We start from the raw sequence: 6,659 nt of genomic DNA, 5'->3' as shown, positions 1-6,659 counted from the left end.
CAATGACCCAACCAGATAAAACTCCTGAGTGAAAACAAATGGGGTGTTGTTACGTTTCCAGAAAAAGTGCAGGGGTTGAGGGAAGTCATGAATAACATGAACCAGGCAAAACAGAAAAGAAACAGGAAGTCAAATTCAGCCAAACAAATAAGGAATTTTATTCAAAAAAGAAAAAGAAACCATAACGGAAAACCGGCAGTGTAACACTGGGTAACTGAAATCACTACTTAACAACTAAACTAAGACAAACCAAATAAACAATAATCTCTAGATAGGATCACTATCACTATCATTGTAGACAACCACTATAGCTCCATGCTGCTAGGCAACACACCCACAGCTCAACAGCAGCTGAATGGCACCTCCACAGTCCACCTTTGGACTGCTCCAGCTCCAGTTCTTGATTGGGGATCAGGGACAGCTGAACCGAGTTACCTGGCGGAGAAAAGGGGAGGACAGAGGGCAGACCAGCACACATACACAACACTACAGTACCTATTATAAAAACTACTGTTAAAAGAAAAAGATTAACTAAACCACCACATTAAATGAAATAATAAACTGTGTATTTATGTCAAAACGTATCTCTACAACAATTAATCTTCCATTGTGTCACTGCTCATGATTGAGCACCAGAGTTTGCTAACATTAAATCATATGACATTTTATATTGGTAATGAAATGACAAGCTAACAGTGGAAATGAAAGGGCTATCAGCTTGCTAACTTTAGTTAGCTGAACGGTAACTTCAGGCTGAAGTTAGAAACTAGCTAACATTAGTTAGCTCAAATGTAAATTAAGGCTAAAGTTACTTCTAGCTGACATTAATTAGCTAAACTGTAACTTAAGGCTAAAGCCTTACAAATGGTACAGTCCAATCTAGGGGTGCCACAAGATTCTTCCAGACATGAATATGGGAAATATTGTAATAAAAAATGACAGGTGAAAAGATTATATGTTGTTTTTACCTCTTTTGCTGCATCATCAACACTGCACAAAAATGTCCCACATGCAAAGAAATGCAAAGCTATGCAGACAGACTGAACAGTGGTCAAGGCTTGGCTATGGTGAGTGTGTTTCCTTAAGTGTGGTTCCAGAAGACTACATAGATAAACTATGCTGGGCCTACTGAACCTGCACCTCTCCCACAAATACATACCAGGGAAGCCCAGTGGATTAGTTCTGTCTCTGCAGATCAATGGGGCTGGGGGTGTAAACACTCTTGTGTAGAATCTGAGCACCTTTATCCACAGGGTTCTTGGACATGCTATAGATGGTTGTAATTAGTCTGTAGATGCACTGCTTAGGCCTATTTATTTTTCTTTTAAAAACAAACATTTATTTTATCACGCAAGAGATAAAGAACAACTTCTTATACAATTATGGTATGTCTTATGACGGGAGTAAAAGGGATTTTCTTGACCTGTTTATTTTTAATAATACATTTTTTGGAACTAAATAAAATCATGCTTGGTCAAATTGTCAGAAAAAGGTCCCTTCTTATGTTTCTGAATTCTGGCTGTTGTAAACTCTTGGAAACACAGCTAAAGCTGCCTGACAGTTAGCCCACTATGGAGCAGGCTAGCTTAGTCAGTTACTGAGCCGGGAATCCTATAAACCACAGTAATAGAACGGATTGTTCAAATTAGTGAGACTTATCAAAAGAAGCCAGGGTTGTCCTTTATCTGCCTTAATGGAATAGGGCTCAGCTATAAGTGACTGTAGCTTCTTTTATTTCCCCATTTCATTTTGTATTTCGCCTGACACTAGGGCCAAACAGCTGGCCAGGTCACTGGGAATTCCTCCAGTGCCAGTCTGGGCCTGATGAACATACCACACAGAAAAAGTAAGAGAAAGAAAAATGTTCTCTTCCTATTAAGTGGATATTTTGGCTTGATGCTAGAGGAAAGCTCATGGGCTGTCCAAAATGTGAAGATCCTCTGCTGTGGAGTATGGAGTTCCACAGAAGTCAGGGATTGCCAAAATCATCACAATTAATTGTCTGGCCACCATAAACATGTACAGTACATTTAATTGAAATTGAGTCATTGGTTTAAAACACCTTGGCCCTCATTTATCAATCTTGCGTGAAAACAGGTGCAGATCTGCGCGCAGAATTGGTCTTACGATAGGAAACACGTGTGATTCATGAAACATTCGTGTCTGACCAATCCCAGCGTACGAATGGTCGGGTCTTGATAAATGCGGCGGCTGAATTCGATCGTCATTAACATGTTACGCCCTTAAATATTCCTGGTTCGGAGGCCTCGCCCACTAAGGTCAAACATGGAGAGAAGAGTTACTGGCAAAAAACGAAACTTTTCAGAGATGGAGATCGACATCCTGACATCCGAGGTGGCGCAAAATAAGGATGTGCTTTTTGGCAGTCTGAAGAGTGGGATCAAAGGAGCTCATAAAACCGCTGTGTGGAAGAGGGTAACGGAGGCAGTCAACAGCGCTGCCATAGAGGAACAGACTCCGGCTGAGGTTTAAATACAAGTCAATAATTTAACCTATGCCTAACGATTTAAATGAATCTTTTATTCATCTGCAGCCTAAAAGCTTATGCCTGCTAATTGATTAAGGCAATTCTTTACATTTAGCCTATGGCAGATTTACTCGTTTTGGAGGAACAATACGCGTGTTTTCAGAGACCGCAGGGATCTCCTCATGGAGAGTGATGCTTGGCTGATAAGTCGCTTTCGGCTCCCAAGACATGTCATCATCGAGTTATGCAACAATTTAGATGACCGTTTGAAGAGGGAAACCAGACGGTCAAATGCCTTCCCTGTACCCGTGCAGGTGCTCGCCACGCTGGGGTTTTTGGCCACCGGGACCTTTCGGGGACAGGGCCGGGGTCTCCCAGCCAACCATCAGCAGGACGATGTCAGCAGTGTTGGCTGCAATAAAGTCCCTCTCCCGAAGGTACATTCGGTTCCCATACAACGATGCCCAGCAATCTGTGATTAAAAGGCAATTTTATGAGATTGCTGGGTTTATAAATTTGGTTGGAGCAATTGATTGCACTCATGTGCGTCTGAAGGCACCATCCATGAATGATTACGCATTCATCGATCGCAAAAACTACCACTCTATAAATGTACAGGGGGGGGGTTAGGGTTAGGGACGACAAACACACGATTCTTTTATTTTTCAAAACAGCTGTGTTGGCGCGCGGCTGCAGGAGGGCGCACGGCAGAGCCAAAGTCATCTCCTCGGTAAGTAACTACACTAGATAAATTGCATTAACTAAACAAGGTGTCAGATAATTAACATTTTGGTATGGTTCTTCAAGGTGACAAGGGTTATCCTCTCACGGAATACCTTATAACCCCGCTGGCTAACCCTGCTACAGAGCAGGAACGCAGATTCAATAGTGCGCACACACGCACACGGGTCATATGATTTGATAACTGTCAAAGCATCTGTTTAAATAGGGGAGTGAGTAAACATCTGACCAACCACAGTGCAACAATGATTATCTCACCAGATGCTTTTAATTGTTGTTCCAGTTGTGTCACACCCATCGGAAAAAACGAAAAACACTTACACAATTTTGCCATGAGTTAATTTGCGAACACACATTTCTGCTTGTATTTATTATTATTTCAAATTTTAATGTGCAATAATTAGATGTCATGTTAGGCTATTTAGCCTAACATATTGTTTTATTGTACAAAAAAAGTGGTATCAGTAAAAAACGTGGGCTTTTTTAAAATTCAATTTTTTTTTTATCTTGTTTTATTCGTTTTAAGAATCCGTTTTGATCTGTTCTAAATATGTGACTGTTTATCTAATGACAGCTGAGGTTTGTTTAATAATTATTTTCAGACTCAGCCAGATTTTGCTGTGCTGCACCGCAAATCCAGACTCAGATTTGCGTACAAGAGCTCAGACCTCACGTGAGATCTGATCGTAGCTTCCGCTCATGTCCAAATTGATAAATGCTTGCGTGGAAATGGTTTGGATGGTTTTGGATCTGTTAGTGGGAAAGGCCAGACATCAGAATTGTTAATATATATAACAAACTCAATGGCAGTTTATTGGTTGACATGTGTTGCATGGACAAACTCACCAATGCTACTAGTAGAATAAAAAGATAAGACCGATAGAGAGAAAGAGGCAGGGAAAGAGGAGTGTAGTCAGTACAGAGCTTGGCACTGACTCAGCATTAAAGGTGGAGGGTTCCTGCTGATTTACTGCAGGACTTCACAGGGCTACTGCCTCATTAGCACCGCCAGACCCCCTATTGTCAGGATCACATGGGGCTATTGCATGTTAAACACTGTTTCATTATTTCGTCATACATCATTTGACCGGTCCAGGGTGTCTTACTTATCACCCACCATCTGCAGATCAGTGCCAAATGGTGGCCAAGAGAGCTCAGTGCACTGCAACATAAGAAAATACATACAGCTAAATTACGAAAACGTCATCAATTTGACAACACATGCGCTACAAATACTCACAACACAAACAAATAGAGAAATGCGCTGCAAGTAGCACAGATGACAACAAACACACTTAAAAAAAAAACAAAGCGTCAAACAACAAGTGTATCCCAGCTGAGTTCATCATCTTTTTGTGTCCCCTGGAAAACACAGCATTTCTGTATTTGGTTGTTTTGTGAGTATTTGCAGCATGTGTTGTCGAATTGATAATGTTTTCTTAGCTTGTGTTTCGTATAGTTGCATGTGTTTTCTTATGTTGTGCCTTGAGCTCTCTCTTCCAGAGAAGTGTCAAGTTTATGTGAGTGTTTATGTACACCTGCTATCTCACTCAATGCCGATGTAATCTGTACAGAACAGGGCCAAGGGACTCAGAGCACCTAATAAATTGGATTGGTGAAAGCTAATTCTATTTGTGTCATTTAGCAGGGAACACAATAGGTGTAATGAAGGCTTTAATGGCATACTGGCCCTGCAGTGATGTGACCGAGGGCTGAGAGGCGTTATGTGGAATATAACAGTGATTCTGATTCCATTCAGCTGTGAAGAGTTATGAGCCTTTGGCTTGCATTCATTTTATATTACCAGCTTTTGTGATCCCAGTCAAAATTGTTCCAAACCATTATAAGCTCTTACAGTTCTATTATAATATAATGACAACCGGATGTTAGTTATTAACTTTATTTTGCAACATAACAAAGGCCACACTTTAAAAATTACCTCCACCTCCCCATTTTTGGGCGGAGCATATGTTTTGGCTTTTTAATATACTGCTGTACTAAGAATTATACTGAGATGTCTACAATGAAATTAGTTGATTCGAAAATATATTATTTTTCTTGACATCAATCCAGTCACGAGCAGAAGAGTAGAGTTGTGCATTGGCTGGAGATTTATTTGGTTGGAACCCGTCGAGAATTTCTTCACAAGAGAGTCGGTGGTGGTTTCCCTGGAAACAACGTGTAGTTAATGGGTAGCTGGGTCCACCAGTTCTCTCAGCTGTTCAGTGCATGGCAGTCTGTCAGCGGACTTTCTCTGTTGGCGCCACTGTTGATCCCGTTGATCGTGTCGTCTGCCTGTTCTCTTGTGGGTTGATGTGAGATAAAGCTCCTATTACGTTGCTTAACTTTTGCTCGATAAGTTTAGGTATTGTCCAGATGACACAAAAATATGGTGGCCCTTAGAGCTCAACTCACCGCAACATAAGAAAAACAGAGAGAGAGAGAGAGAGAGAGGGGATGATATGCAGCAATTTTTCATCATTTCAGACTTGTGTTTGAAAAGAGGAAAGTGGTGGTTTCTAGTTAGGAATGAAAAAGTATTGTCAGCTGACACATCCTAGATGTTAAAAAACCACCACCAAGGGCCAGTGTGTGGTGTTTCTTTCACATGGGTACGTCCATGTGACCGGCAACTATCAAAGTACTGAATATTGAATGAGTCCTGAATGTTGTTCCCCTGGAGACTTAGTTCCAGGGGAACAACCCACCAGGTTTGCCTGTGTACACCTTCATATTCCAGGGTTCCAGTAGCTGGTTCTGGCATAACATACTGCCCAAATCTTGATCCCGTATTTCCAAGGTCTACGGACAGCGACCTTTGAAAGGGACAAGGTGCTGATCCACAGATGAAGTGGCAGGTGCTCCATCCCATCACTTGTCCCTAGCCTGTCAGGTTGCAGCAAACTCATCGAGTCAGCGACAGCCAAGTCGGGTGTTACTATTGTGAGAACGGATCACCTGTGACAACATATGAATTATCTGCACTGGCATAGTGGCATGAGTTCTGAATTCCATAAACTAGAGGTGGAGTCATTTCTGGATCTGACTACACTAGACTCAATCAACAGACCCATGTCTGTCCACCTCTCCTCTAAGTTTGTCACATTTAGGATTATGGCTTTGATCGGCTCCATCAGGAACAGTTAAAAGCAAGAGTTGACGTCATCAGTCCAGGATATGGCAAACGTACCTCTGAGGTCAGTCTCAGTTTACAGTCTGCCTCTCCCAGATTTATTGAATGTCCCTCAACTTTACTGACGTATAATACTAAAACACTGGAGTGTGCCCCCATTGCAAGAAAGGTTTTTTAAATGTGAGTAAAGAAAGATTTTTGGTCTAGTTGTGGTTGATGGGACACTTACCTGCGCCCTCCAGAGGCCTCAAAGCACATCCTTTAACGCTGATATTTACATCACGTCACATTCATTCA

Source organism: Seriola dumerili, unplaced genomic scaffold (genome assembly GCF_002260705.1).
Source record: "Seriola dumerili isolate Sdu_G_001 unplaced genomic scaffold, Sdu_1.0 BDQW01000138.1, whole genome shotgun sequence".
Lineage (NCBI taxonomy): Eukaryota > Metazoa > Chordata > Actinopteri > Carangiformes > Carangidae > Seriola > Seriola dumerili.
Note: the sequence above shows the minus strand (reverse complement) of the source record.